At 42.7% G+C, this 26,586-nt stretch overlaps 15 non-coding genes across 15 annotated transcripts; all 15 read right to left on the reverse strand.

Annotated features, from left to right (window-relative positions):
- Positions 1-481: 481 nt before the first annotated feature.
- Positions 482-554, reverse strand: TRNAA-AGC (transfer RNA alanine (anticodon AGC)). Its single transcript has one exon. It is a non-coding gene; the product is annotated as a tRNA-Ala (tRNA).
- An 8,475-nt stretch (positions 555-9,029) lies between these two features.
- Positions 9,030-9,102, reverse strand: TRNAE-CUC (transfer RNA glutamic acid (anticodon CUC)). The gene has a single exon. It is a non-coding gene; the product is annotated as a tRNA-Glu (tRNA).
- A 353-nt stretch (positions 9,103-9,455) lies between these two features.
- On the reverse strand, positions 9,456-9,528 carry TRNAA-AGC (transfer RNA alanine (anticodon AGC)). Its single transcript has one exon. It is a non-coding gene; the product is annotated as a tRNA-Ala (tRNA).
- A 977-nt stretch (positions 9,529-10,505) lies between these two features.
- TRNAA-AGC (transfer RNA alanine (anticodon AGC)) lies at positions 10,506-10,578 on the reverse strand. The gene has a single exon. It is a non-coding gene; the product is annotated as a tRNA-Ala (tRNA).
- Positions 10,579-13,485: 2,907 nt separating this feature from the next.
- TRNAK-CUU (transfer RNA lysine (anticodon CUU)) lies at positions 13,486-13,558 on the reverse strand. The gene has a single exon. It is a non-coding gene; the product is annotated as a tRNA-Lys (tRNA).
- A 1,414-nt stretch (positions 13,559-14,972) lies between these two features.
- On the reverse strand, positions 14,973-15,045 carry TRNAA-AGC (transfer RNA alanine (anticodon AGC)). The gene has a single exon. It is a non-coding gene; the product is annotated as a tRNA-Ala (tRNA).
- A 551-nt stretch (positions 15,046-15,596) lies between these two features.
- Positions 15,597-15,669, reverse strand: TRNAK-CUU (transfer RNA lysine (anticodon CUU)). Its single transcript has one exon. It is a non-coding gene; the product is annotated as a tRNA-Lys (tRNA).
- Positions 15,670-16,875: 1,206 nt separating this feature from the next.
- TRNAK-CUU (transfer RNA lysine (anticodon CUU)) lies at positions 16,876-16,948 on the reverse strand. Its single transcript has one exon. It is a non-coding gene; the product is annotated as a tRNA-Lys (tRNA).
- A 352-nt stretch (positions 16,949-17,300) lies between these two features.
- Positions 17,301-17,373, reverse strand: TRNAA-AGC (transfer RNA alanine (anticodon AGC)). The gene has a single exon. It is a non-coding gene; the product is annotated as a tRNA-Ala (tRNA).
- A 2,067-nt stretch (positions 17,374-19,440) lies between these two features.
- TRNAK-CUU (transfer RNA lysine (anticodon CUU)) lies at positions 19,441-19,513 on the reverse strand. Its single transcript has one exon. It is a non-coding gene; the product is annotated as a tRNA-Lys (tRNA).
- Positions 19,514-19,865: 352 nt separating this feature from the next.
- Positions 19,866-19,938, reverse strand: TRNAA-AGC (transfer RNA alanine (anticodon AGC)). The gene has a single exon. It is a non-coding gene; the product is annotated as a tRNA-Ala (tRNA).
- Positions 19,939-20,927: 989 nt separating this feature from the next.
- TRNAA-AGC (transfer RNA alanine (anticodon AGC)) lies at positions 20,928-21,000 on the reverse strand. Its single transcript has one exon. It is a non-coding gene; the product is annotated as a tRNA-Ala (tRNA).
- Positions 21,001-23,878: 2,878 nt separating this feature from the next.
- On the reverse strand, positions 23,879-23,951 carry TRNAA-AGC (transfer RNA alanine (anticodon AGC)). The gene has a single exon. It is a non-coding gene; the product is annotated as a tRNA-Ala (tRNA).
- Positions 23,952-24,927: 976 nt separating this feature from the next.
- Positions 24,928-25,000, reverse strand: TRNAA-AGC (transfer RNA alanine (anticodon AGC)). The gene has a single exon. It is a non-coding gene; the product is annotated as a tRNA-Ala (tRNA).
- A 1,404-nt stretch (positions 25,001-26,404) lies between these two features.
- TRNAK-CUU (transfer RNA lysine (anticodon CUU)) lies at positions 26,405-26,477 on the reverse strand. The gene has a single exon. It is a non-coding gene; the product is annotated as a tRNA-Lys (tRNA).
- Positions 26,478-26,586: the final 109 nt, after the last annotated feature.

Below are 26,586 nucleotides of genomic sequence, written 5' to 3' on the forward strand. Positions count from 1 at the left end.
ATTAATCTCGATATTATGAGAGTCAATGCAATATTCAGGCAAAAATTACTCGTTTTCGCCCAACGTGGGGCTCAAACCCACGACCCTGAGATTAAGAGTCTCATGCTCTACCGACTGAGCTAGCCGTGCTCCCTCCTTAAGACAGTATGCAGACCAATCCATTTTTGTGAAGAAAATCAAATCCTGGATATTCCTCTACTCTTGTTTTACAATGAAAGCCAGATTTATACATCCTTCAGAGGACAGAGTGTCAAAAAAAATAAGAGAAAATGAAAACGGAAGTTGTGAGAACTTCATTTTGAGATTGCATAAGAATTCAAATTCCTCTCACATGCTAAAGAATACCTGAACCCTTTTGATTAAACCACTTTAGTTGTTATAATGAGACCATATTTGAAAGCCATCTGTGATTTTTCTGTTCTTACTCTGCAATGACCTTAGCAATGACAAGTTAAAAATAAAATGTATGCAAATTTTATAATGGAGAATGCGGGCATCGATCCCGCTACCTCTCGCATGCTAAGCGAGCGCTCTACCATTTGAGCTAATTCCCCTGTGTGTTTAATCTGCATAACATGAAAAAAGTAACCTTACTGCCTTCCACACTTTATTTGAAGTCCAATTGCCCATAACAGTGTTAAGTTCACTCCTAACTTATGCCTTACCTCCACTTATGGGATGTTTTACAGTTCAGGTTGGCCTGTTTACTACTCGAATATGAGTGATATTGTGGTGTGTTCATCTAGACTCATACCCTAGCTAATCTTGAAGTTAAATTTCCCACCAATGAGAAACTAAGGGAGATACCATTTTTGATAGTTATTGCATGTCTAATGCAAGAATATTCACCAGATTATGAGAGTCAATGCAATAATCCAGCAAAAATTACTCATTTTAAGAGTCTCATGCTCTACCGACTGAGCTAGCCGGGCTCCCACTTCAAGATGGTATGCAGACTAATCATTTTTTAAGAAGGAAATCCATTCCTGGACAATTTTTGGGAGTTATTGCAGGTCTAATGCAAGATTAATCTCCATATTATGAGAGTCAATGCAATATTCAGGCAAAAATTACTCATTTTCGGCCAACGTGGGGCTCGAACCTACGACCCTGAGATTAAGAGTCTCATGCTCTACCGACTGAGCTAGCCGGGCTCCCTCCTTAAGACAGTATGCAGACCAATCCCTTTTTGTGAAGAAAATCAAATCCTGGATATTCCTCTACTCTTGTTTTGCAAGGAAAGCCAGATTTATACATTCTTCAGAGGACAGAGTGTCAAAAAAAATAAGAGAAAATGAAAATGGAAGTTGTGAGAACTTCATGTTGAGATTGCATAAGAATTCAAATTCCTCTCACGTGCTAAAGAATACCTGAACCCTTTTGATTAAACCACTTTAGTTGTTATAATGAGACCATATTTGAAAGCCATCTGTGATTTTGCTGTTCTTACTCTGCAATGACCTTGGCAATGACAAGTTAAAAATAAAATGTATGCAAATTTTATAATGGAGAATGCGGGCATCGATCCTGCTACCTCTCGCATGCTAAGCAAGCGCTCTACCATTTGAGCTAATTCCCCTGTGTGTTTAATCTGCATAACATGAAAAAAGTAACCTTACTGCCTTCCACACTTTATTTGAAGTCCAATTGCCCATAAGAGTGTTAAGTTCACTCCTAATTTATGCCTTACCTCCACTTATGGGATGTTTTACAGTTCAGGTTGGCCTGTTTACTACTCGAATATGAGTGATATTGCGGTGTGTTCTATGGCTGAGATACCCGCCACCCCCTCTCAACACAATCCCCAAATGAGGGAAACCGGAAACAGTTCTTGAAGTTTTTGGAAGTGGGAGGGAGTGACCCTCCCGGCCGTATTTATTAAAACAAAAAATTAAAACATTTAAACATTAATGTACAATTTCATACCACACTGCGATGTTTGGCTAACCTTAACAGATTCTCTAATACAGAGGTTCTCCTAGCCGATCTAACATCCTACAAAACATTTACTTGAAATATTGAAATTGTACATCCTAACGTTTAAGGGCCAACGGCAAGGTCGTAACCGGTGTCAAGATCCCTAACCAGACATACCCCCCCCACTTGGGAGGGGCGACAGCACTGAGGCGTACTCACGTGCAACTACTACAATTTCCCTTGTCTTGACGGGGGCACTTATCAACTCGACGCCAGTTAAAGGTCGTTCGAAGACTCGTGTGAGGTATCTAGAAGGTATCGTAGACCTCCCCCCAACCCCACACAACTTACCGCATCTGCCGTCGCAGATGTCACTGGCCCCGGGAAATTCCCCAGGAGGGGGCTGTAACCCCTCCTACACAGGAAGGGGCCTTGACTGCCTTTCCTCTTCTTCCGGCGACCCATCCTTAGAAGGGACCGCCTCCCCGTTGAGGGGCCAAAGGCCACCTCCCCCGAGCGCTCCCATCCGTGTTGGGTGACGCCCACTCATAGGGATCTTCCAATTAGTGCTCACCGATCATGACCTTACCGCCTACCGCCTGACCGAAATAAATACGACAAGTGCTAACTAAACGAAACTACATTGGCCACTATGACCGAAAAAACCTGTGTCTAAATGGACCTTAAATCCGACATTCTTTAATCACCAACTTGTAACATTATAACAATCTTTATTACACATTAAATATCAACATAACACCAAAACAACCTGAAAACGAAATAGAATAACTGATCAACTTTATTAAAACAACTAGCTGTCCTCAGGGGCTGGTGGGTGGGTCAAAATTGGCTCTTCGTTCCGTCTCGAGCTCACGTGCAGCGGGGAGGTGCAGCTTCAGAGCACAGGAACAAGAGGATGTCTTCTGGTCTTGCGTCTCTTTTTATCCATCTTCAGGGCGGGCGTAAACCCGCCCCTGCCTGCCCCGAGGGCGTGGCCGGCGGCGTCCGTGTCTAGGCCAGCCCACTCAAGGGCGGGAAAAAGCGCGCCCCGGCTACGCCGCTTCGGGCATACCAGCCGAGACGCGCCTCCCGCCCAAAAATGTCTTCCCGGGGGGATCGAGGCACTCTGCCATACGTTCGGGGGGACCGAGTGGTCGCCCCTTTCCATATGGCTGAGATACCCGCCACCCCCTCTCAACACAATCCCCAAATGAGGGAAACCGGAAACAGTTCTTGAAGTTTTTGGAAGTGGGAGGGAGTGACCCTCCCGGCCGTATTTATTAAAACAAAAAATTAAAACATTTAAACATTAATGTACAATTTCATACCACACTGCGATGTTTGGCTAACCTTAACAGATTCTCTAATACAGAGGTTCTCCTAGCCGATCTAACATCCTACAAAACATTTACTTGAAATATTGAAATTGTACATCCTAACGTTTAAGGGCCAACGGCAAGGTCGTAACCGGTGTCAAGATCCCTAACCAGACATACCCCCCCCACTTGGGAGGGGCGACAGCACTGAGGCGTACTCACGTGCAACTACTACAATTTCCCTTGTCTTGACGGGGGCACTTATCAACTCGACGCCAGTTAAAGGTCGTTCGAAGACTCGTGTGAGGTATCTAGAAGGTATCGTAGACCTCCCCCCAACCCCACACAACTTACCGCATCTGCCGTCGCAGATGTCACTGGCCCCGGGAAATTCCCCAGGAGGGGGCTGTAACCCCTCCTACACAGGAAGGGGCCTTGACCGCCTTTCCTCTTCTTCCGGCGACCCATCCTTAGAAGGGACCGCCTCCCCGTTGAGGGGCCAAAGGCCACCTCCCCCGAGCGCTCCCATCCGTGTTGGGTGACGCCCACTCATAGGGATCTTCCAATTAGTGCTCACCGATCATGACCTTACCGCCACAGGCCGGATAGTTGACCGGCTATCCGGACCCCCCACAAAACTCCTACCTAAAGGTCATGTTTCAAAGATTTCAACCATGCTAAGAGGTCTCCTAAGAACAACTCATTCCCCACCCAAGACAAATGCACACCATCCCCCGAATACATCCTGTCATCATTAATACAGCTATGAGAAATAGAATGCAATGTCCTGGAACAGAACAACCTACTCACTTTATTGTTAAGCTTTCTAACAGAGTGATTCAAAGCAGGTATAGAGATAGCCCCCCGCCACACCTTTTGTGGAATCAAATGGGACCATGCAATCGTACACCCCGGAACTCTCCTCGCCAACCAACTTACAGTGGAAAGCATTGCCTCCAGGAGTAGTCGTCTACCGATGGTGACCAAATCATTGCCCCCAACATGCACTATAACTATAGACGGCGGTGACCTTGTCCGCCCTAACAAACCCTCAAAAAATGTTTGAAACTGGTCAATACAGAGACCGCCCCTTCCGTAGAAGGACATCCTGTACCCGTATTCCCCAGCTACGTGAATCATGTCACCTGCTTTGAATACGTCTGCGGCACGCCTCACGTATGAGTGGCCCACGACCCACACCTCCTTTTTCACAGCCGGTGATGTCTGACCGCTGGCCCGGTGTAAGGTCGACTGCATAGTCCGCCCCGCCTCGTAGGCTTGCGTAACTGAAACCAAACAAAAACAAGAAGCGTGAGTACAGAGTACATAATTACAGCTTCACAACATGTGCAACCGCACATATCTTTTATAACAATTGGAGGACCAACGCCCCATTCGTTTCACTTGCTCAACATTAAGACCCCTGGCTGTAGCTTCCGTAGCAGCCCCTATCCGAAAGGAATGGGTCCCAAATTCGCCCGGGTTCAAGCCTGCAGCGGCAACTGACATCGCAAGCACCCGCTGAAACTGAAATTTCGTCAGTGGGGTGGCGTCCGCGTGTCTTAACAAAGTCCCCCCCCAAGATGCCACCCTTCGTGCTAGGTAATCCTCTACACACTTTACCGGACATATGGAGGACCCAGGAATCCTGCGTATGATGACGCAGTCACCCATCCCATCTTGGTCAGTCTTAGACCTTACAAAGGAGACAGTCATTGTTTCTCCCCTGATCTGAACGTGTTCCCGGCACAAACCCCCCGCCACATCCAGTCTGTTCCTTGCAACTAGTTCACTTACTCGCATTGCTCCGTGAAATGCTAGCGTAAACGCGGCTCGGAACAGCACTGCCTCAAACTGAGATGAACATGTGGCAGGAAGTGTAGCCAACAACTGGGACAATCTATCCAAACCTATCGGGCGCCTTTCATCTACTCTGCGACCCTCAAGGCGTTGCCACCCACGCAGCGCTTTCTGTACAACGAAAGACGCTGTTGGGTCCTGGATAGCGTGTGCTCTGGCAACAAAGGAAATGGCAGCACGATGCCTCTGGGCCGTAGCCACCGATTTCCCAGCCCTACGTAAGGACATCAGGAAATTCACCACCCATTCCTCATGACCCCAAAGTCGCTCTCTATCACTCCCCAAAAAGGCTAAATAGGCCCGAAACGCCCCTTCATATGCCTTCCTCGTCCTTGGTGCTAGACTCTCTCCCACGAGGTGACGAAGTTCGGGGCACCGAGAGACCAGAGAGCTTCGGTAAAGGGTGCCGGCTCCGGGTCCGCTGAGGGAAGGAAACCCGAAAAAGCCTGCATTTGAAAACGAGACAGTGCGTCAGCTGCCTGATTCATCACCCCTGGCACGTGTTTTGCTCTGAATAGCACGTTCAATTGCATACATAGTAAAACAATTTCTTTAAGCAGTCTTAAGATCAGTTTACAACGTGCTGCCTGACTATTGATGCACTCGACCACAGTCATATTGTCCGACCAAAATATGACCGAGTGATTTTTGAACCCATCGGGCCATGTTCTCAAGGCCACCAAGATGGGAAACAGTTCGAGGAAAGCAATATTACTCGTCAGACCCTTCTCATGCCACCAAGTCGGCCATCTTTGTGCCGACCATTTTGTGCCGAAGATGGCGCCAAAACCTATGCTTCCCGCCGAATCTGTCCATAGCCCCAGCTCCTCAGAAGACACGGCTGGTTTATTCCAGACGATTCTACCATTGAAATCCGCCAAGAATGCTAACCAAATACGCATGTCCTGGCGGATCTCGGCCGATAGTCTCGTGCGATGATGGCCTTCTTTAAGGCCGACCATCGCTTGGGCAATTGAACGGGAAAAGGGGCGGGCCATTGGTATCACCCTCAGGGCAAAATTCAACTGTCCCACCACCTGCTGTAATTGTTGCAGCGTAACTTTTGATGCATTTATACACAGTTGCAGCGCAGCCCTGAACTTCAACACTTTCTCGGCTGGCAAACGGAAACACCCCTCAATGGAGTCCAACTCGATCCCCAGAAACTCGAGGCAAGTCGTAGGACCCACTGTTTTACCCGGCGCCAATGGCACGCCTAACTGTTTCATCAACACACAAAATTCGGCCAAGGCCCGGCCACATTCAAGACCCCCGGCTGCCCCAAGAAATAAGAAATCATCAAGGTAGTGCATTACATCTTGGAAACCCGTTTTCTTTGTGAAGACCCATTGTAGAAAACAACTGAATTTCTCGAAATAAGCACAGGATATAGAACACCCCATTGGCATACACCTATCCATGTAATAACAACCCTGAAACATGAAACCTAGGAGACGCTGGTCATCTGGGTGTACCGGGAGCAATCGGAACGCTGACTCGATATCTGACTTCGCCATCAGCGCCCCGGGCCCCAGGCGATTCAAAATGGCTACGGCCTCATCGAAGGATGCGTACCGCACCGAACACACTTCTGGATCGATTGCCTCATTTACGGAAAGACCTCGTGGAGCTGATAAGTTATGAATTAGTCGGAACTCTCCAGGGTCTTTCTTGGGGACTACCCCTAAGGGAGAACAAACAAAATTCTGGACTGGGGGTACACTAAACGGGCCAGCGACCCGACCTCGAGTCACCTCTTTTCGGATCTTATCCTGTACTACGGTTGTATGCTGCAGGACGGAAAGTTGGTTTTTACACTTATCCACACCCTGAAAGTCCCCTACCGGGATGCGGAAACCATACGAAAAACCGTTTCGCAGCACCCCAGCAGAAGTACGATCCGGGTAATCACTGAGCCAAGGGATCATTGCCAGGGTATCAATGGGAGTGGGTAAAGGCGCCCCTCGGACTATATTAGACCTGTTTGGCACCTCCTCTCCCCCCGTTATCACCCGTTCTGGCTCTGCACGAGGCCTCAGGATGGGACGACCCACAACCACTACATTCGTGTTTGAATTTACACGATCCCTGCGGTCTCGTACATTTTCCTCTGTTGTAATTAAAACAGAAACCCTTTCTTCCGTTATTGCCGGTAGGTTTCGAGTGATCGTCGGCCCCCGAACCTGATCGAAAGGGCGTCCCCGCATATTGTCGGGAGGATTCACCCACATTACTTCCCACCAACGGCATTTTTAACATCCCTGACTCCTTCATTTTATCCCAGGTCAAGGCATCATAACAATCCCAGGTTAAACTTTTATTATGCTCCTTTTCCTTTCTGAACATATTATCGTAACAAAACCAATGATTCCCCTGGTGCGATGTCGAGTACCCCATGATTCGTGATTGGTAGATTGGGAACTCGGAAAGCAACTCAGGCCTACGTTCCCCCAGGATTGATGTAAAGATTCCCCAGGCATTGCCCCAATTGGCGATATTCTCATTCACTTTAAAGGCGGCCATTTTTGCGCGCCAAACACTCGGATGCATGAGGTCCTTCTGACTCTTTACATGCTCCACCTCATAATGATCAACAAGTAACGAAAAAATGTTCACATACTCCCCCGCCCAAATCTTTTCCTTAATTGCCAAAGGAACATGTTGCCCCAACTTTTCTCTCCGAGAGGGTGTTGACTCATCCCTCGCGATCGGCAATGGCCGCTTACCTGCACCTGACGCTGCCTCTGTGGTCGCAACCGTCCCTGGTGTCTTGTCCCCCACTGCAGCCGGCACGGGCACCTTGGCTGCTTCCCGTTTCTCACGCAATTGCTTAATCAGCTCCTGCGCTTCGACAGCCGTGGCGCCCTCGTTACCTTTTCCCAACCACGCTGCCAATTGTGCTGCCAACTCGGGCGGCATATCATCCTCGGACACGGGGGTGATCGGATTCCCCTCCTCCGGCACGGGAGTTGGAGCCTCGAGCGGAGCACTGGGACCGGGGATCTCCTCTCCCGCTGCCCCCCTCCTGGGCCTCTTGTTTTTCCCTCCCGGGGCTGCTCCCGCCAAAGGACGTTTTGGACCCCTTTCCTCATTCTTGTCCACCCGCTTCTTTAGCTCGGACATCTCCTTCATGAGAACACGCAGCATCTGGTCGGTATTCATGCGCTTTCCAACCTTCTTCGGCATTCTCCAACAAAGTAACTGAAAAACAAACAAGAACGATTAAAACGCTCAAAATTGGCTCTTCGTTCCGTCTCGAGCTCACGTGCAGCGGGGAGGTGCAGCTTCAGAGCACAGGAACAAGAGGATGTCTTCTGGTCTTGCGTCTCTTTTTATCCATCTTCAGGGCGGGCGTAAACCCGCCCCTGCCTGCCCCGAGGGCGTGGCCGGCGGCGTCCGTGTCTAGGCCAGCCCACTCAAGGGCGGGAAAAAGCGCGCCCCGGCTACGCCGCTTCGGGCATACCAGCCGAGACGCGCCTCCCGCCCAAAAATGTCTTCCCGGGGGGATCGAGGCACTCTGCCATACGTTCGGGGGGACCGAGTGGTCGCCCCTTTCCAATCTAGACTCATACCCTAGCTAATCTTGAAGTTAAATTTCCCACCAATGAGAAACCAAGGAAGATACCATTTTTGATAGTTATTGCATGTCTAATGCAAGAATATTCACCAGATTATGAGAGTCAATGCAATAATCCAGCAAAAATTACTCATTTTCGCCCTACGTGGGGCTCGAGCCCACGACCCTGAGATTAAGAGTCTCATGCTCTACCGACTGAGCTAGCCGGGCTCCCACTTCAAGATGGTATGCAGACTAATCATTTTTTATGAAGGAAATCCATTCCTGGACAATTTTTGGGAGTTATTGCATGTCTAATGCAAGATTAATCTCCATATTATGAGAGTCAATGCAATATTCAGGCAAAAATTACTCGTTTTCGGCCAACGTGGGGCTCGAACCCATGACCCTGAGATTGAGAAACTCATGCTCTACCGACTGAGCTAGCCGGGCTCCCTCCTTAAGACAGTATGCAGACCAATCCCTTTTTGTGAAGAAAATCAAATCCTGGATATTCCTCTACTCTTGTTTTGCAAGGAAAGCCAGATTTATACATCCTTCAGAGGACAGAGTGTCAAAAAAAGATAAGAGAAAATGAAAATGGAAGTTGTGAGAACTTCCTTTTGAGATTGCATAAGAATTCAAATTCCTCTCACATGCTAAAGAATACCTGAACCCTTTTGATTAAACCACTTTAGTTGTTATAATGAGACCATATTTGAAAGCCATCTGTGCTTTTTCTGTTCTTACTCTGCAATGACCTTGGCAATGACAAGTTAAAAATAAAATGTATGCAAATTTTATAATGGAGAATGCGGGCATCGATCCCGCTACCTCTCGCATGCTAAGCGAGCGCTCTACCATTTGAGCTAATTCCCCTGTGTGTTTAATCTGCATAACATGAAAAAAGTAACCTCACTGCCTTCCACACTTTATTTGAAGTCCAATTGCCCATAACAGTGTTCAGTTCACTCCTAAGTTATGCCTTACCTCCACTTATGGGATGCTTTACAGTTCAGGTTGGTCTGTTTACTACTCGAATATGAGTGATATTGTGGTGTGTTCATCTAGACTCATACCCTACCTAATCTTGAAGTTAAATTTCCCACCAATGAGAAATCAAGGGAGATACCATTTTTGATAGTTATTGCATGTCTAATGCAAGAATAATCACCAGATTATGAGAGTCCAGCAAAAATTACTCATTTTCGCCCAACGTGGGGCTCGAACCCACGACCCTGAGATTAAGAGTCTCATGCTTTACCGACTGAGCTAGCCGGGCTCCCCCTTCAAGATGGTATGCAGACTAATCATTTTTTATGAAGGAAATCCATTCCTGGACAATTTTTGGGAGTTATTGCATGTCTAATGCAAGATTAATCTCCATATTATGAGAGTCAATGCAATATTCAGGCAAAAATTACTCGTTTTTGCCCAACGTGGGGCTCGAACCCACAACCTTGAGATTAAGAGTCTCATGCTCTACAGACTGAGCTAGCCGGGCTCCCTCCTTAAGACAGTATGCAGACCAATCCCTTTTTGTAAAGAAAATCAAATCCTGGATATTCCTCTACACTTGTTTTGCAAGGAAAGCCAGATTTATACATCCTTCAGAGGACAGAGTGTCAAAAAAAATAAGAGAAAATGAAAACGGAAGTTGTAAGAACTTCATTTTGAGATTGCATAAGAATTCAAATTCCTCTCACATGCTAAAGAATACCTGAACCCTTTTGATTAAACCACTTTAGTTGTTATAATGAGACAATATTTGAAAGCCATCTGTGATTTTTCTGTTCTTACTCTGCAATGACCTTGGCAATGACAAGTTAAAAATAAAATATATGCAAATTTTATAATGGAGAATGCGGGCATCGATCCCGCTACCTCTCGCATGCTAAGCGAGCGCTCTACCATTTGAGCTAATTCCCCTGTGTGTTTAATCTGCATAACATGAAAAAAGTAACCTCACTGCCTTCCACACTTTATTTGAAGTCCAATTGCCCATAACAGTGTTCAGTTCACTCCTAATTTATGACTTACCTCCACTTATGGGATGTTTTACAGTTCAGGTTGGCCTGTTTACTACTCGAATATGAGTGATATTGTGGTGTGTTCATCTAGACTCATACCCTAGCTAATCTTGAAGTTAAATTTCCCACCAATGGGAAACCAAGGGAGATACCATTTTTGATAGTTATTGCATGTCTAATGCAAGAATAATCACCAGATTATGAGAGTCAATGCAATAATCCAGCAAAAATTACTCATTTTCGCCCAACATGGGGCTCAAACCTACGACCCTGAGATTAAGAGTCTCATGCTCTACGGACTGAGCTAGCCGGGCTCCCACTTCAAGATGGTATGCAGACTAATCATTTTTTATGAAGGAAATCCATTCATGGACAATTTTTGGGAGTTATTGCATGTCTAATGCAAGATTAATCTCCACATTATGAGAGTCAATGCAATATTCAGGCAAAAACTACTCTTTTTCGCCCAACGTGGGGCTCGAACCCATGACCCTGAGATTAAGAGTCTCATGCTCTACCGACTGAGCTAGCCGGGCTCCCTCCTTAAGACAGTATGCAGACCAATCCCTTTTTGTGAAGAAAATCAAATCCTGGATATTCCTCTACTCTTGTTTTGCAAGGAAAGCCAGATTTATACATCCTTCAGAGGACAGAGTGTCAAAAAAAATAAGAGAAAATGAAAACGGAAGTTGTGAGAACTTCATTTTGAGATTGCATAAGAATTCAAATTCCTCTCACATGCTAAAGAATTCCTGAACCCTTTTGATTAAACCACTTTAGTTGTTATAATGAGACCATATTTGAAAGCCATCTGTGATTTTTCTGTTCTTACTCTGCAATGACCTTGGCAATGACAAGTTAAAAATAAAATGCATGCAAATTTTATAATGGAGAATGCGGGCATCGATCCCGCTACCTCTCGCATGCTAAGCGAGCGCTCTACCATTTGAGCTAATTCACCTGTGTGTTTAATTTGCATAACATGAAAAAAGTAACCTTACTGCCTTCCACACTTTATTTGAAGTCCAATTGCCCATAAGAGTGTTAAGTTCACTCCTAACTTATGCCTTACCTCCACTTATTGGATGTTTTACAGTTCAGGTTGGCCTGTTTACTACTCGAATATGAGTGATATTGCGGTGTGTTCATCTAGACTCATACCCTACCTAATCTTGAAGTTAAATTTCCCACCAATGAGAAACCAAGGGAGATACCATTTTTGATAGTTATTGCATGTCTAATGCAAGGATATTCACCAGATTATGAGAGTCAATGCAATAATCCAGCAAAAATTACTCATTTTCGCCCAACGTGGGGCTCAAACCCACGACCCTGATATTAAGAGTCTCATGTTCTACTGACTGAGCTAGCCGGGCTCCCACTTCAAGATGGTATGCAGACTAATAATTTTTTATGAAGGAAATCCATTCATGGACAATTTTTGGGAGTTATTGCATGTCTAATGCAAGATTAATCTCCATATTATGAGAGTCAATGCAATATTCAGGCAAAAATTACTCATTTTCGGCCAACGTGGGGCTCGAACCCACAACCCTGAGATAAAGAGTCTCATGCTCTACCGACCGAGCTAGCCAGGCTCCCTCCTTAAGACAGTATGCAGACCAATCCCTTTTTGTGAAGAAAATTAAATCCTGGATATTCCTCTACTCTTGTTTTGCAAGGAAAGCCAGATTTATACATCCTTCAGAGGACAGAGTGTCAAAAAAAATAAGAGAAAAGGAAAACGGAAGTTGTGAGAACTTCATTTTGAGATTGCATAAGAATTCAAATTCCTCTCACATACTAAAGAATACCTGAACCCTTTTGATTAAACCACTTTAGTTGTTATAATGAGACCATATTTGAAAGCCATCTGTGATTTTTCTGTTCTTACTCTGCAATGACCTTGGCAATGACAAGTTAAAAATAAAATGTATGCAAATTTTATAATGGAGAATGCGGGCATCGATCCCGCTACCTCTCGCATGCTAAGCGAGCGCTCTACCATTTGAGCTAAATCCCCTGAGTATTTAATCTGCATATCTTAAAAAAAGTAACCTTACTGCCTTCCACACTTTATTTGAAGTCCAATTGCCCATAAGAGTGTTAAATTCACTCCTAATTTATGCCTTACCTCCACTTATGGGATGTTTTACAGTTCAGGTTGGCCTGTTTACTACTCGAATATGAGTGATATTGCGGTGTGTTCATCTAGACTCATACCCTACCTAATCTTGAAGTTAAATTTCCCACCAATGAGAAACCAAGGGAGATACCATTTTTGATAGTTATTGCATGTCTAATGCAAGAATATTCACCAGATTATGAGAGTCAATGCAATAATCCAGCAAAAATTACTAATGTTCGCCCAACGTGGGGCTCGAACCCACGACCCTGAGATTAAGAGTCTCATGCTCTACGGACTGAGCTAGCCGGGCTCCCACTTCAAGACAGTATGCAGACTAATCATTTTTTATGAATAAATCCACTCCTGGACAATTTCTGGGAGTTATTGCAAGTCTAATGCAAGATTAATCTCCCTATTATGAGTCAATGCAATATTCAGGCACAAATTACTCGTTTTCGCCCAACGTGGGGCTCGAACCCACGACCCTGAGATTAAGAGTCTCATGCTCTACAGACTGAGCTAGCCAGGCTCCCACTTCAAGATGGTATGCAGACTAATCATTTTTTATGAAGGAAATCCATTCCTGGACAATTTTTGGGAGTTATTGCATGTCTAATGCAAGATTAATCTCCACATTATGAGAGTCAATGCAATATTCAGGCAAAAATTACTCTTTTTCGCCCAACGTGGGGCTCGAACCCACGACCCTGAGATTAAGAGTCTCATGCTCTACCGACTGAGCTAGCCGGGCTCCCTCCTTAAGACAGTATGCAGACCAATCCCTTTTTGTGAAGAAAATCAAATCCTGGATATTCCTCTACTCTTGTTTTGCAGGGAAAGACAGATTTATACATCCTTCAGAGGACAGAGTGTCAAAAAAAATAAGAGAAAATGAAAACTGAAGTTGTGAGAACTTCATTTTGAGATTGCATAAGAATTCAAATTCCTCTCACATGCTAAAGAATACCTGAACCCTTTTGATTAAACCACTTTAGTTGTTATAATGAGACCATATTTGAAAGCCATCTGTGATTTTTCTGTTCTTACTCTGCAATGACCTCAGCAATGACAAGTTAAAAATAAAATGTATGCAAATTTTATGATGGAGAATGCGGGCATCGATCCCGCTACCTCTCGCATGCTAAGCGAGCGCTCTATCATTTGAGCTAATTTCCCTGTGTGTTTAATCTGCATAACATGAAAAAAGTAACCTTACTGCCTTCCACACTTTATTTGAAGTCCAATTGCCCATAACAGTGTTAAATTCACTCCTAACTTATGCCTTACCTCCACTTATGGGATGTTTTACAGTTCAGGTTGGCCTGTTTACTACTCGAATATGAGTGACATTGCGGTGTGTTCATCTAGACTCATACCCTAGCTAATCTTGAAGTTAAATTTCCCACCAATGAGAAACCAAGGGAGATAGCATTTTTGATAGTTATTGCATGTCGAATGCAAGAATATTCACCAGATTATGAGAGTCAATGCAATAATCCAGCAAAAATTACTCATTTTCACCCAACGTGGGGCTCGAACCCACGACCCTGAGATTAAGAGTCTCATGCTCTACGGACTGAGCTAGCCGGGCTCCCACTTCAAGATGGTATGCAGACTAATCATTTTTTATGAAGGTAATCCATTCCTGGACAATTTTTGGGAGTTATTGCATGTCTCATGCAAGATTAATCTCCACATTATGAGAGTCAATGCAATATTCAGGCAAAAATTACTTGTTTTCAGCCAACTTGGGGCTCGAACCCATGACCCTGAGATTAAGAGTCTCATGCTCTACCGACTGAGCTAGCCGGGCTCCCTCCTTAAGACAGTATGCAGACCAATCCCTTTTTGTGAAGAAAATCAAATCCTGGATATTCCTCTACTCTTGTTTTGCAAGGAAAGCCAGATTTATACATCCTTCAGAGGACAGAGTGTCAAAAAAAATAAGAGAAAATGAAAACGGAAGTTGTGAGAACTTCATTTTGAGATTGCATAAGAATTCAAATTCCTCTCACATGCTAAAGAATACCTGAACCCTTTTGATTAAACCACTTTAGTTGTTATAATGAGACCATATTTGAAAGCCATCTGTGATTTTTCTGTTCTTACTCTGCAATGACCTCGGCAATGACAAGTTAAAAATAAAATGTATGCAAATTTTATAATGGAGAATGCGGGCATCGATCCCGCTACCTCTCGCATGCTAAGCGAGCGCTCTACCATTTGAGCTAATTCCCCTGTGTGTTTAATCTGCATAACATGAAAAAGTAACCTCACTGCCTTCCACACTTTATTTGAAGTCCAATTGCCCATAACAGTGTTCAGTTCACTCCTAACTTATGCCTTACCTCCACTTATGGGATGTTTTACAGTTCAGGTTTGCCTGTTTACTACTCGAATATGAGTGATATTGTGGTGTGTTCATCTAGACTCATACCCTACCTAATCTTGAAGATACATTTCCCACCAATGAGAAACCAAGGGAGATACCATTTTTGATAGTTATTGCATGTCTAATGCAAGAATAATCACCAGATTATGAGAGTCCAGCAAAAATTACTCATTTTCGCCCAATGTGGGGCTCGAACCCCCGACCCTGAGATTAAGAGTCTCATGCTCTACCGACTGAGCTAGCCGGGCTCCCACTTCAAGATGGTATGCAGACTAATCATTTTTTATGAAGGAAATCCATTCCTGGACAATTTTTGGGAGTTATTGCATGTCTAATGCAAGATTAATCTCCATATTATGAGAGTCAATGCAATATTCAGGCAAAAATTACTCGTTTTCGCCCAACGTGGGGCTCGAACCCACGACCCTGAGATTAAGAGTCTCATGCTCTACCGACTGAGCTAGCCGGGCTCCTCCTTAAGACAGTATGCGGACCAATCCCTTTTTGTGAAAAAAATCAAATCCTGGATATTCCTCTACTCTTGTTTTGCAAGGAAAGCCAGATTTATACATCCTTCAGAGGACAGAGTGTCAAAAAAATAAGAGAAAATGAAAACGGAAGTTGTGAGAACTTCATTTTGAGATTGTATAAGAATTCAAATTCCTCTCACATGCTAAAGAATACCTGAACCCTTTTGATTAAACCACTTTAGTTGTTATAATGAGACAATATTTGAAAGCCATCTGTGATTTTTCTGTTCTTACTCTGCAATGACCTTAGCAATGACAAGTTAAAAATAAAATGTATGCAAATTTTATAATGGAGAATGCTGGCATCGATCCCGCTACCTCTTGCATGCTAAGCAAGCGCTCTACCATTTGAGCTAAATCCCCTGAGTATTTAATCTGCAAATCTTGAAAAAAGTAACCTTACTGCCTTCCACACTTTATTTGAAGTCCAATTGCCCATAAGAGTGTTAAATTCACTCCTAATTTATGCCTTACCTCCACTTATGGGATGTTTTACAGTTCAGGTTGGCCTGTTTACTACTCAAATATGAGTGATATTGCGGTGTGTTCATCTAGACTCATACCCTACCTAATCTTGAAGTTAAATTTCCCACCAATGAGAAACCAAGGGAGATACCATTTTTGATAGTTATTGCATGTCTAATGCAAGAATATTCACCAGATTATGAGAGTCAATGCAATAATCCAGCAAAAATTACTAATTTTCGCCCAACGTGGGGCTCGAACCCACGACCCCGAGATTAAGATTCTCATGCTCTACCGACTGAGCTAGCCGGGCTCCCACTTCAAGACAGTATGCAGACTAATCATTTTTTATGAATAAATCCACTCCTGGACAATTTTTGGGAGTTATTGCATGTCTAATGCAAGATTAATCTCCCTATTATGAGTCAATGCAATATTCAGGCACAAATTACTCGTTTTCGCCCAACGTGGGGCTCAAACCCACGACCCTGAGATTAAGAGTCTCATGCTCTACAGACTGAGCTAGCCAGGCTCCCACTTCAAGATGGTATGCAGACTAATCATTTTTTATGAAGGAAATCCATTCCTGGAAAATTTTGTGGAGTTATTGCATGTCTAATGCAAGATTAATCTCCACATTATGAGAGTCAATGCAATATTCAGGCAAAAATTACTCTTTTTCGCCCAACGTGGGGCTCGAACCCACGACCCTGAGATTAAGAGTCTCATGCTCTACCGACTGAGCTAGCCGGGCTCCCTCCTTAAGACAGTATGCAGACCAATCCCTTTTTGTGAAGAAAATCAAATCCTGGATATTCCTCTACTCTTGTTTTGCAGGGAAAGACAGATTTATACATCCTTCAGAGGACAGAGTGTCAAAAAAAATAAGAGAAAATGAAAACTGAAGTTGTGAGAACTTCATTTTGAGATTGCATAAGAATTCAAATTCCTCTCACATGCTAAAGAATACCTGAACCCTTTTGATTAAACCACTTTAGTTGTTATAATGAGACCATATTTGAAAGCCATCTGTGATTTTTCTGTTTTTACACTGCAATGACCTTAGCAATGACAAGTTAAAAATAAAATGTATGCAAATTTTATAATGGAGAATGCGGGCATCGATCCCGCTACCTCTCGCATGCTAAGCGAGCGCTCTACCATTTGAGCTAATTCCCCTGTGTGTTTAAACTGCATAACATGAAAAAAGTAACCTTACTGCCTTCCACACTTTATTTGAAGTCCAATTGCCCATAACAGTGTTAAGTTCACTCCTAACTTATGTCTTACCTCCACTTATGGGATGTTTTACAGCTCAGGTTGGCCTGTTTACTACTCGAATATGAGTGATATTGCGGTGTGTTCATCTAGACTCATACCCTAGCTAATCTTGAAGTTAAATTTCCCACCAATGAGAAACCAAGGGAGATGCCATTTTTGATAGTTATTGCATGTCTAATGCAAGAATATTCACCAGATTATGAGAGTCAATGCAATAATCCAGCAAAAATTACTCATTTTCGCCCAACGTGGGGCTCGAATCCACGACCCCGAGATTAAGAGTCTCATGCTCTACCGACTGAGCTAGCCGGGCTCCCACTTCAAGATGGTATGCAGACTAATCATTTTTTATGAAGGAAATCCATTCTTGGACAATTTTTGGGAGTTATTGCATGTCTAATGCAAGATTAATCTCCATATTATGAGAGTCAATGCAATATTCAGGCAAAAATTACTCGTTTTCGCCCAACGTGGGGCTCGAACCCACGACCCTGAGATTAAGAGTCTCATGCTCTACCGACTGAGCTAGCCAGGCTCCCACTTCAAGATGGTATGCAGACTAATCATTTTTTAAGAAGGAAATCCATTCCTGGACAATTTTTGGGAGTTATTGCAGGTCTAATGCAAGATTAATCTCCATATTATGAGAGTCAATGCAATATTCAGGCAAAAATTACTCGTTTTCGCCCAACGTGGGGCTCGAACCTACGACCCTGAGATTAAGAGTCTCATGCTCTACCGACTGAGCTAGCCGTGCTCCCTCCTTAAAACAGTATGCAGACCAATCCATTTTTGTGAAGAAAATCAAATCCTGGATATTCCTCTACTCTTGTTTTACAATGAAAGCCAGATTTATACATCCTTCAGAGGACAGAGTGTCAAAAAAAATAAGAGAAAATGAAAACGGAAGTTGTGAGAACCTCATTTTGAGATTGCATAAGAATTCAAATTCCTCTCACATGCTAAAGAATACCTGAACCCTTTTGATTAAACCACTTTAGTTGTTATAATGAGACAATATTTGAAAGCCATCTGTGATTTTTCTGTTCTTACTCTGCAATGACCTTAGCAATGACAAGTTAAAAATAAAATGTATGCAAATTTTATAATGGAGAATGCTGGCATCGATCCCGCTACCTCTCGCATGCTAAGCAAGCGCTCTACCATTTGAGCTTAATCCCCCGAGTATTTAATCAGCATATCTTGAAAAAAGTAACCTTACTGCCTTCCACACTTTATTTGAAGTCCAATTGCCCATAAGAGTGTTAAATTCACTCCTAATTTATGCCTTACCTCCACTTATGGGATGTTTTACAGTTCAGGTTGGCCTGTTTACTACTCAAATATGAGTGATATTGCGGTGTGTTCATCTAGACTCATACCCTACCTAATCTTGAAGTTAAATTTCCCACCAATGAGAAACCAAGGGAGATACCATTTTTGATAGTTATTGCATGTCTAATGCAAGAATATTCACCAGATTATGAGAGTCAATGCAATAATCCAGCAAAAATTACTAATTTTCGCCCAACATGGGGCGCGAACCCACGACCCCGAGATTAAGATTCTCATGCTCTACCGACTGAGCTAGCCGGGCTCCCACTTCAAGACAGTATGCAGACTAATCATTTTTTATGAATAAATCCACTCCTGGACAATTTTGGGGAGTTATTGCATGTCTAATGCAAGATTAATCTCCCTATTATGAGTCAATGCAATATTCAGGCACAAATTACTCGTTTTCGCCCAACGTGGGGCTCGAACCCACGACCCTGAGATTAAGAGTCTCATGCTCTACAGACTGAGCTAGCCAGGCTCCCACTTCAAGATGGTATGCAGACTAATCATTTTTTATGAAGGAAATCCATTCCTGGAAAATTTTGTGGAGTTATTGCATGTCTAATGCAAGATTAATCTCCACATTATGAGAGTCAATGCAATATTCAGGCAAAAATTACTCTTTTTCGCCCAACGTGGGGCTCGAACCCACGACCCTGAGATTAAGAGTCTCATGCTCTACCGACTGAGCTAGCCGGGCTCCCTCCTTAAGACAGTATGCAGACCAATCCATTTTTGTGAAGAAAATCAAATCCTGGATATTCCTCTACTCTTGTTTTGCAAGGAAAGCCAGATTTATACATCCTTCAGAGGACAGAGTGTCAAAAAAAATAAGAGAAAATGAAAACGGAAGTTGTGAGAACTTCATTTTGAGATTGCATAAGAATTCAAATTCCTCTCACATGCTAAAGAATACCTGAACCCTTTTGATTAAACCACTTTAGTTGTTATAATGAGACCATATTTGAAAGCCATCTGTGATTTTTCTGTTCTTACTCTGCAATGACCTCAGCAATGACAAGTTAAAAATAAAATGTATGCAAATTTTATGATGGAGAATGCGGGCATCGATCCCGCTACCTCTCGCATGCTAAGCGAGCGCTCTACCATTTGAGCTAATTCCCCTGTGTGTTTAATCTGCATAACATGAAAAAAGTAACCTTACTGCCTTCCACACTTTATTTGAAGTCCAATTGCCCGTAACAGTGTTAAATTCACTCCTAACTTATGCCTTACCTCCACTTATGGGATGTTTTACAGTTCAGGTTGGCCTGTTTACTACTCGAATATGAGTGACATTGCGGTGTGTTCATCTAGACTCATACCCTAGCTAATCTTGAAGTTAAATTTCCCACCAATGAGAAACCAAGGGAGATAGCATTTTTGATAGTTATTGCATGTCGAATGCAAGAATATTCACCAGATTATGAGAGTCAATGCAATAATCCAGCAAAAATTACTCATTTTCACCCAACGTGGGGCTCGAACCCACGACCCTGAGATTAAGAGTCTCATGCTCTACGGACTGAGCTAGCCGGGCTCCCACTTCAAGATGGTATGCAGACTAATCATTTTTTAAGAAGGTAATCCATTCCTGGACAATTTTTGGGAGTTATTGCATGTCTCATGCAAGATTAATCTCCACATTATGAGAGTCAATGCAATATTCAGGCAAAAATTACTCGTTTTCAGCCAACTTGGGGCTCGAACCCATGACCCTGAGATTAAGAGTCTCATGCTCTACCGACTGAGCTAGCCGGGCTCCCTCCTTAAGACAGTATGCAGACCAATCCCTTTTTGTGAAGAAAATCAAATCCTGGATATTCCTCTACTCTTGTTTTGCAAGGAAAGCCAGATTTATACATCCTTCAGAGGACAGAGTGTCAAAAAAAATAAGAGAAAATGAAAACGGAAGTTGTGAGAACTTCATTTTGAGATTGCATAAGAATTCAAATTCCTCTCACATGCTAAAGAATACCTGAACCCTTTTGATTAAACCACTTTAGTTGTTATAATGAGACCATATTTGAAAGCCATCTGTGATTTTTCTGTTCTTACTCTGCAATGACCTCGGCAATGACAAGTTAAAAATAAAATGTATGCAAATTTTATAATGGAGAATGCGGGCATCGATCCCGCTACCTCTCGCATGCTAAGCGAGCGCTCTACCATTTGAGCTAATTCCCCTGTGTGTGTAATCTGCATAACATGAAAAAGTAACCTCACTGCCTTCCACACTTTATTTGAAGTCCAATTGCCCATAACAGTGTTCAGTTCACTCCTAACTTATGCCTTACCTCCACTTATGGGATGTTTTACAGTTCAGGTTGGCCTGTTTACTACTCGAATATGAGTGATATTGTGGTGTGTTTATCTAGACTCATACCCTACCTAATCTTGAAGATAAATTTCCCACCAATGAGAAACCAAGGGAGATACCATTTTTGATAGTTATTGCATGTCTAATGCAAGAATAATCACCAGATTATGAGAGTCCAGCAAAAATTACTCATTTTCGCCCAATGTGGGGCTTGAACCCCCGACCCTGAGATTAAGAGTCTCATGCTCTACCGACTGAGCTAGCCGGGCTCCCACTTCAAGATGGTATGCAGACTAATCATTTTTTATGAAGGAAATCCATTCCTGGACAATTTTTGGGAGTTATTGCATGTCTAATGCAAGATTAATCTCCATATTATGAGAGTCAATGCAATATTCAGGCAAAAATTACTCGTTTTCGCCCAACGTGGGGCTCGAACCCATGACCCTGAGATTAAGAGTCTCATGCTCTACCGACTGAGCTAGCCGGGCTCCCTCCTTAAGACAGTATGCAGACCAATCCCTTTTTGTGAAGAAAATCAAATCCTGGATATTCCTCTACTCTTGTTTTGCAGGGAAAGACAGATTTATACATCCTTCAGAGGACAGAGTGTCAAAAAAAATAAGAGAAAATGAAAACGGAAGTTGTTAGAACTTCATTTTGAGATTGCATAAGAATTCAAATTCCTCTCACATGCTAAAGAATACCTGAACCCTTTTGATTAAACCACTTTAGTTGTTATAATGAGACCATATTTGAAAGCCATCTGTGATTTTTCTGTTTTTACACTGCAATGACCTCAGCAATGACAAGTTAAAAATAAAATGTATGCAAATTTTATAATGGAGAATGCAGGCATCGATCCCGCTACCTCTCGCATGCTAAGCGAGCGCTCTACCATTTGAGCTAATTCCCCTGTGTGTTTAATCTGCATAACATGAAAAAAGTAACCTTACTGCCTTCCACACTTTATTTGAAGTCCAATTGCCCATAACAGTGTTAAGTTCACTCCTAACTTATGTCTTACCTCCACTTATGGGATGTTTTAAAGCTCAGGTTGGCCTGTTTACTACTCGAATATGAGTGATATTGCGGTGTGTTCATCTAGACTCATACCCTAGCTAATCTTGAAGTTAAATTTCCCACCAATGAGAAACCAAGGGAGATACCATTTTTGATAGTTATTGCATGTCTAATGCAAGAATATTCACCAGATTATGAGAGTCAATGCAATAATCCAGCAAAAATTACTCATTTTCGCCCAACGTGGGGCTCAAACCCACGACCCTGAGATTAAGAGTCTCATGCTCTACCGACTGAGCTAGCCGGGCTCCCTCCTTAAGACAGTATGCAGACCAATCCCTTTTTGTGAAGAAAATCAAATCCTGGATATTCCTCTACTCTTGTTTTGCAAGGAAAGCCAGATTTATACATCCTTCAGAGGACAGAGTGTCAAAAAAAATAAGAGAAAATGAAAACGGAAGTTGTGAGAACTTCATTTTGAGATTGCATAAGAATTCAAATTCCTCTCACATGCTAAAGAATACCTGAACCCTTTTGATTAAACCACTTTAGTTGTTATAATGAGACCATATTTGAAAGCCATCTGTGATTTTTCTGTTCTTACTCTACAATGACCTTAGCAATGACAAGTTAAAAATAAAATGTATGCAAATTTTATAATGGAGAATGCGGGCATCGATCCCGCTACCTCTCGCATGCTAAGCGAGCACTCTACCATTTGAGCTAATTCCCCTGTGTGTTTAATCTGCATAACATGAAAAAAGTAACCTTACTGCCTTCCACACTTTATTTGAAGTCCAATTGCCCATAACAGTGTTAAGATCACTCCTAACTTATGCCTTACCTCCACTTATGGGATGTTTTACAGTTCAGGTTGGCCTGTTTACTACTCGAATATGAGTGACATTGCGGTGTGTTCATCTAGACTCATACCCTAGCTAATCTTGAAGTTAAATTTCCCACCAATGAGAAACCAAGGGAGATAGCATTTTTGATAGTTATTGCATGTCGAATGCAAGAATATTCACCAGATTATGAGAGTCAATGCAATAATCCAGCAAAAATTACTCATTTTCACCCAACGTGGGGCTCGAACCCACGACCCTGAGATTAAGAGTCTCATGCTCTACGGACTGAGCTAGCCGGGCTCCCACTTCAAGATGGTATGCAGACTAATCATTTTTTAAGAAGGTAATCCATTCCTGGACAATTTTTGGGAGTTATTGCATGTCTCATGCAAGATTAATCTCCACATTATGAGAGTCAATGCAATATTCAGGCAAAAATTACTCGTTTTCAGCCAACTTGGGGCTCGAACCCATGACCCTGAGATTAAGAGTCTCATGCTCTACCGACTGAGCTAGCCGGGCTCCCTCCTTAAGACAGTATGCAGACCAATCCCTTTTTGTGAAGAAAATCAAATCCTGGATATTCCTCTACTCTTGTTTTGCAAGGAAAGCCAGATTTATACATCCTTCAGAGGACAGAGTGTCAAAAAAAATAAGAGAAAATGAAAACGGAAGTTGTGAGAACTTCATTTTGAGATTGCATAAGAATTCAAATTCCTCTCACATGCTAAAGAATACCTGAACCCTTTTGATTAAACCACTTTAGTTGTTATAATGAGACCATATTTGAAAGCCATCTGTGATTTTTCTGTTCTTACTCTGCAATGACCTCGGCAATGACAAGTTAAAAATAAAATGTATGCAAATTTTATAATGGAGAATGCGGGCATCGATCCCGCTACCTCTCGCATGCTAAGCGAGCGCTCTACCATTTGAGCTAATTCCCCTGTTTGTTTAATCTTCATAACATGAAAAAGTAACCTCACTGCCTTCCACACTTTATTTGAAGTCCAATTGCCCATAACAGTGTTCAGTTCACTCCTAACTTATGCCTTACCTCCACTTATGGGATGTTTTACAGTTCAGGTTGGCCTGTTTACTACTCGAATATGAGTGATATTGTGGTGTGTTCATCTAGACTCATACCCTACCTAATCTTGAAGATAAATTTCCCACCAATGAGAAACCAAGGGAGATACCATTTTTGATAGTTATTGCATGTCTAATGCAAGAATAATCACCAGATTATGAGAGTCCAGCAAAAATTACTCATTTTCGCCCAATGTGGGGCTTGAACCCCCGACCCTGAGATTAAGAGTCTCATGCTCTACCGACTGAGCTAGCCGGGCTCCCACTTCAAGATGGTATGCAGACTAATCATTTTTTATGAAGGAAATCCATTCCTGGACAATTTTTGGGAGTTATTGCATGTCTAATGCAAGATTAATCTCCATATTATGAGAGTCAATGCAATATTCAGGCAAAAATTACTCGTTTTCGCCCAACGTGGGGCTCGAACCCATGACCCTGAGATTAAGAGTCTCATGCTCTACCGACTGAGCTAGCCGGGCTCCCTCCTTAAGACAGTATGCAGACCAATCCCTTTTTGTGAAGAAAATCAAATCCTGGATATTCCTCTACTCTTGTTTTGCAGGGAAAGACAGATTTATACATCCTTCAGAGGACAGAGTGTCAAAAAAAATAAGAGAAAATGAAAACGGAAGTTGTGAGAACTTCATTTTGAGATTGCATAAGAATTCAAATTCCTCTCACATGCTAAAGAATACCTGAACCCTTTTGATTAAACCACTTTAGTTGTTATAATGAGACCATATTTGAAAGCCATCTGTGATTTTTCTGTTTTTACACTGCAATGACCTCAGCAATGACAAGTTAAAAATAAAATGTATGCAAATTTTATAATGGAGAATGCGGGCATCGATCCCGCTACCTCTCGCATGCTAAGCGAGCGCTCTACCATTTGAGCTAATTCCCCTGTGTGTTTAATCTGCATAACATGAAAAAAGTAACCTTACTGCCTTCCACACTTTATTTGAAGTCCAATTGCCCATAACAGTGTTAAGTTCACTCCTAACTTATGTCTTACCTCCACTTATGGGATGTTTTAAAGCTCAGGTTGGCCTGTTTACTACTCGAATATGAGTGATATTGCGGTGTGTTCATCTAGACTCATACCCTAGCTAATCTTGAAGTTAAATTTCCCACCAATGAGAAACCAAGGGAGATACCATTTTTGATAGTTATTGCATGTCTAATGCAAGAATATTCACCAGATTATGAGAGTCAATGCAATAATCCAGCAAAAATTACTCATTTTCGCCCAACGTGGGGCTCAAACCCACGACCCTGAGATTAAGAGTCTCATGCTCTACCGACTGAGCTAGCCGGGCTCCCTCCTTAAGACAGTATGCAGACCAATCCCTTTTTGTGAAGAAAATCAAATCCTGGATATTCCTCTACTCTTGTTTTGCAAGGAAAGCCAGATTTATACATCCTTCAGAGGACAGAGTGTCAAAAAAAATAAGAGAAAATGAAAACGGAAGTTGTGAGAACTTCATTTTGAGATTGCATAAGAATTCAAATTCCTCTCACATGCTAAAGAATACCTGAACCCTTTTGATTAAACCACTTTAGTTGTTATAATGAGACCATATTTGAAAGCCATCTGTGATTTTTCTGTTCTTACTCTACAATGACCTTAGCAATGACAAGTTAAAAATAAAATGTATGCAAATTTTATAATGGAGAATGCGGGCATCGATCCCGCTACCTCTCGCATGCTAAGCGAGCACTCTACCATTTGAGCTAATTCCCCTGTGTGTTTAATCTGCATAACATGAAAAAAGTAACCTTACTGCCTTCCACACTTTATTTGAAGTCCAATTGCCCATAACAGTGTTAAGATCACTCCTAACTTATGCCTTACCTCCACTTATGGGATGTTTTACAGTTCAGGTTGGCCTGTTTACTACTCGAATATGAGTGATATTGCGGTGTGTTCATCTAGACTCATACCCTAGCTAATCTTGAAGTTAAATTTCCCACCAATGAGAAACCAAGGGAGATACCATTTTTGATAGTTATTGCATGTCTAATGCAAGAATATTCACCAGATTATGAGAGTCAATGCAATAATCCAGCAAAAATTACTCATTTTCGCCCAACGTGGGGCTCAAACCCACGACCCTGAGATTAAGAGTATCATGCTCTACTGACTGAGCTAGCCAGGCTCCCACTTCAAGATGGTATCCAGACTAATCATTTTTTATGAAGGAAATCCATTCATGGACAATTTTTGGGAGTTATTGCATGTCTAATGCAAGATTAATCTCCATATTATGAGAGTCAATGCAATATTCAGGCAAAAATTACTCTTTTTCGCCCAACGTGGGGCTCGAACCCACGACCCTGAGATTAAGAGTCTCATGCTCTACCGACTGAGCTAGCCGGGCTCCCTCCTTAAGACAGTATGCAGACCAATCCCTTTTTGTGAAGAAAATCAAATCCTGGATATTCCTCTACTCTTGTTTTGCAAGGAAAGCCAGATTTATACATCCTTCA

This window comes from Lissotriton vulgaris, chromosome 1_1 (assembly GCF_964263255.1).
Source record: "Lissotriton vulgaris chromosome 1_1, aLisVul1.2, whole genome shotgun sequence".
Taxonomy (NCBI): Eukaryota; Metazoa; Chordata; class Amphibia; order Caudata; family Salamandridae; genus Lissotriton; species Lissotriton vulgaris.